Source organism: Ovis aries, chromosome 2, assembly GCF_016772045.2.
Source record: "Ovis aries strain OAR_USU_Benz2616 breed Rambouillet chromosome 2, ARS-UI_Ramb_v3.0, whole genome shotgun sequence".
Taxonomy (NCBI): Eukaryota; Metazoa; Chordata; class Mammalia; order Artiodactyla; family Bovidae; genus Ovis; species Ovis aries.
In genome coordinates, this window is record NC_056055.1 from 71,913,917 (window position 1) to 71,919,174 (window position 5,258).

General features: G+C 35.2%; 1 pseudogene; it reads right to left on the reverse strand.

Annotated features, from left to right (window-relative positions):
- Window positions 1-4,393: 4,393 nt before the first annotated feature.
- On the reverse strand, window positions 4,394-4,782 carry LOC105607984 (small ribosomal subunit protein uS8-like; annotated as a pseudogene).
- Between the last annotated feature and the right edge of the window lie 476 nt (window positions 4,783-5,258).

The following is a 5,258-nucleotide window of genomic DNA, read 5'->3' on the forward strand; positions in this document are numbered from 1 at the left end:
GAACTTAAGCTTCACTGATTCTCAGTAAATTCACTTCTGGTTGACAGAGGGAAGAATCATAGATGATATCCAGGCTTTTGGCTTGAATAACACACACTAAATGGTCGAATAAAGACATTTCCTTGTTTGAGGTTTCATGGCACTTTCTTAAAAACCAGGTGGTTGGGTAGCACCAGGGAGGAGAATCCTGCACAATTGGCTGCCTAGTCTAGAAAGCTTTTGCTCTGTGACTCAGAGATTCCTTTCTTCTATGTGGAGACACGAGGTAACCTGGCCTGGGGAAATTTCCACCCCTTCAGGCAGCACTACCATGGACCTTTGGGAGCCCTCTCAGCATCAGATGAACCAGGCAGATGAAAACAGTATCACAGGAGCTCTCAAAACTAAATTTCCATTAGAATTGTCATAAAAGAAAAGATTTAATAGGACCCAGACTCTAGTAGCCAAAATGTCCAGGATATAGTTGTTTTTTTTTTTTTAAGATCACCTGTTATATACCAAGAATGAGGAAAATCACAACTTGAACAAAAAGCAAAATTGACAAAACCAAAATGAATCAAATACAGAAATTACTCTATAATAACAAGAATTTTAAAGCAGTCATATTAAAAATGCTTTAATAAGCAATTACAAATTTTGTTGAAACAAATGAAATGACATAAAATGACAGAAGAGAAATAGAAGTTATAAAAAAGAATGGCATGGAAAATAGAGAGCTGAAATACAATAGTGTTAGAAATAAAAAGTTACTTGAGGGCAAAGTTGCAGGGTAGAGGTGACAGATAAAATCAGTGAACTTGAGGAAAGATCAATAGAATTTACTCATTCTGAACAAAAGAGGAGAAATAGACAGGGGGAAAAAAAACTGAACAGAGACTTACAGAAATGTTGGCAATAACAAAAAATCTAGCATTTGTATTACTGGGTTCCCTCATGACTCTGGTAAAGAATCTGCCTGCAATGCAGGAGACCTGGGTTTGATCCTTGGGTCGGGAAGATCCTCTGAAGAAGGGAATGGCAACCCACTCCAGTATTCTTACCTGGAAAATCCCATGGAGAGGGGAGCCTGGTGGTTTTCAGTCCATGGCGTCACAAAGAGTTGAACAAGACAGAGCAACTAACACTAACAGAAGGAGAGAGTGCTGAAAGAGCATTTGAATAAATAATGGTGGAGAAATTTTTAAAATTGGTTTAAAAAAAAACAGAAAAGAAGAAAAGCTCTAAAACTATAAATAAAGAAGTTGTGAAAAATTAAAATAATATAAACTAAAAAAAAAAAATCCATGCTAAGACATAAACTTCCAAAAACTAAAAATATTGAAAAAGAACTTGAAAGCAGTCAGAGTGAACCAACACATTAGCTACAGGAAACACTACTTTGAATGACAATGGATTTCTTTCTTTCTTTTCTTTTTGGCGGCCAGAAGGATATGCCACAGCATTTTCAAATGAGTAAAGAAAATAGTTGTCGTTATCAAATTTTATATCTGGGAAATCTATCCTTCAGTAATGAAGAGGCAATGAAAACATAACCAGATAAAAGAAAACTAAAAGAATTTGATGCTAGCACATCTACCCTTCAAGAATGCAAAAGAATTTTCTTCAAACAAAGAAAATGATGAATCATTTTTGAACATCAAGGGAAAAAATGGAAAGAACAGAAATATGGGTACACGCAAAAAACTGTCCTTCTCATGAGTTTTGTAAATCATATTTGATGATTGAAATGAATATTTTAATGCCATCTTATTGCCAAGACAATGCTAGAAGTGGGGAAGGTAAAGGAAAATAAATGGGAAAAAGGGATTCGATATTTCACTGAAGTAATAAAATGTTAATATCAGTAAACTGCTATAAGTCCTATATGTATTTTATAATACCCAGAGCAGCTACTATGAAAACTATATGAAGAGACACACTAAAAAAAACTATATATTTATAGTTCTTTTTATAACTATATATCTATATCAATAGAGAATTCTAAAAATGTTTCAATAACCTGCAGGAAGGCAAGAAAATAGAAGCAGAGGAGTAAGAACCGGAGAAAACAAACAATAAAAGGCAAATCTAAGTTTTAATGTATCAACAGTTACTTTAAATGCAATAGTCTAACTGCAACAATTAAAAGTACATTAAAAACACCACACAACTATATGCTATTTATAAGAAACTCACTTAAAATTCTGCAAGATAGGCTGAAAGTAAAAGGATAGAAAAGTATACCATGCACAGGCTAATTTTTAAAAACGCAGGAGTGGTTCTATTAATATGAGATTAAGTGGATTTAAGAGCAGTCAATGTTACTAGAGGCAAAGAGGCATATTACATAGTGATAAGAGAATCAATCCACCAGGTAGACATAACAATCCTGATATGTGGACACCACACGGTAGAACCTCAGAAATACACAAAGCAGAAATGAATACAGTTGAAAAGAGAAATAGACAAATTTACCATTACTGTTTGGTCTTTAATGCCTCCTCTTAGCAAGCAATAGAACTAGTAAGAAATCGTCAAGGACATAGATCTGAACCTGTCTTGTACTTCTGCTGCAAGCTTCTTTGCAGCAAACATTCTTGTTGTGAGCATTTTTGCTACAGATATTTTGGCCGCATAACTAATTGGCTGTAAGGCGTTTTGCTATGAAAGATATAACTGGTTGACAGTTTTTGGTTTGACATTTTGGTTTCACTGAGCTATGTTATTGACGGTTTTATCGAGCTGACAGGTGATGATTTGCCACAAGAGTTGGTTTCTTATTTTCAAAGTCACTGCATTGGAGGAGAAAGAGGCCAAGGGCCTCAAAGGCATGGAGTTGAACCCATATTTCCTATGGAACTTAGGAGTGTCTGTCAACAGACATATGACAATATGCCAAGAACAAACAACACTGTGCAAGTTTTCACAATGTAATACAAAGGTCAGGTACAAATATGCATCTTAGCATTTGAAAACCAACACCCCTCTTAATGAAGGAAGGCATTTTCAGGAAAAAGAAAACTGTGATGCCAAATGAGGAGAGGTATCAATAAATGAAAAAAATGTGTAAAATATTGTGGATGAAAGACTTGGAAAACAATGCTTAGGTACAACTCACATTACAAAATTAATTCTTTGTGCAGTGTTGCCATGGACCTGCATACATCTTAAATGTGTTCAAATATTTCATATTTTGTAATGAAGCCTTTTAAATTTTATTTGTTTCTCATGAGCCATCATGTCATTTTAAATTTCTCTTTTATTTTAAATTATTTTATCTTTTATCATAAAACTGTCTTACGGCCAATTAGTTATGCAATGGAAATATCTGAAAATAACAAAAATGCTTGTGGCAAAGATCTTACAGTGAAAGTTCCTAGAACTGATCTGAACAACACAGTTAACCAACAGAAAAATTGATGTATATAGAACATTTCACCCAAGAACAGAATATACATTTTTTAAGCACCATGGAACACTCACCAAGTATATAACATCTAGAGCATAAAACAAACCTTAATCAATTTAAAAATAATTGAAATCATAGAAAGTATGTTTTCTGACAAAAAGGAAACTAGAAATCAGTAACAGAAAAATGAGGAAAATCTCCAAACACCTGGGAATTAAGTAATACACTTCTAAACAGTGGATCATAAAGTCTCAAAGAAAATCTTAAAATTCATAAAAGGAAATAAAAATGAAAACACATCATATAAAACGTGGGATGCAGTTAAAGCAGTGCTGAGAGGGAAACTTATAGAAAAGAAGGAAGGTCTTAAGCCAGTAATATAAGCTTCTATCTCAAGAAATTCCCCAAAAAGAACAAAATAAGCCCAAATCAAGTAAAAGAATGAATATACTGACCACATTCAATTATTCTACTGCTCTTGTTATCAGGTCTGGATTCTATTGTCCAGCTTTATAACTATCTCCTTTCAAGTACCATTAATTAGTTGCTTACCTCTTTTGTAAATAACCAGAAAAAAAATCCTAACTGTACTTCTACAAATCTGTCTCTCTACATTTCTTTACAGTATCTCAGTATTATGGAAAGAATCACAGCAGTACGGACCAGAGTCATTTCAAATCCATGACCATACCCCACGAATGGTCATTTGACACCGACAAACCTACTCCAGTTTGACTTTTCCATTATTGCAGTGGATGGTTTCAGTCCTCTTATTTTCTCTTCTCCTCATGATCTAAGCTAATAGGTCTGTATATTTTATACTAAAATAGTCCACTCCAGTAAGAACTGCCTCATCTTTCCACCAGATGGTCAATCTACTTGTATCAGTATACACATAATAGCCTCCCCTCTAGTTATAATAGAAAAGGCACTGCTCCTATCTTAACTCACTTACCTTTATTTATTTTTTTCCTCTGAAGCATTTTATTTGCGTGTATTATATCCCTAGAAAAAGAATCCAAGGATTTTCCCTCCTGTGTGTTTTTGTCTTGCTTCTTCCTGGTCCATGATGCCAGCTGAAGTTGTCAGTATGATGAAACCAAGGGACAGGAGCAAGTTATTCCGCCGTTCTTCTAGATCTTTGAGTTACACCTCAAATCTGGGGCTGATCGCTCCACACTTACTTAGCTTGCCTGTGAGGTTCACAACAATTTCCCCAGCCCTGTGATCATCAATGATTTCAAATTCACCAGTGTAACCATGCTTCATTATCACAGTTAGAGACCTGAGGATGACTCTGGAGCACGGCCTGATAAGCACCTGGCACTGCCTCTCTTTTTGGCATTGTTGATACTCTTGAGAGCATTAGCCAGGACATTGATGTGCACCATTATGGCAGCATGGAAAGATGGTGGAAAACTCACCTTTATTTTTAAAAGGAAACTTTTTTTTACTGCCATTTTTCTTTCTCGACTATATTATTAATATAGTCTCCACTGGATCCTTCCCATCCAAACTGATGCATCCTTTAAGATGATTGAAACAAACCAAAACAGCAAACAAACAAAAGCTTCCCTTTGATTCCACACACTATTCCTGCTACTCTCCATATCTCTGTTCACCTTCATAAAAACAGAGCATGGTTGAGGCTTTTCTCTACCTTTTCACTTCCCATTTTCTCTTTAAATCACTCAATTGGGTATTTCTCTGACTTATCTAAAAAAAAAAAATGGACCTTATATCACCAATGACCTCACCTTGCTATAAAGCTAATGTTCACTTCTCTGAGATCATCTTGCTTGAGCTCTTAACATTTGACCCCATGCACTATTCCCACCTTCCTGATACACATCCCTCACTTGATTTCCAG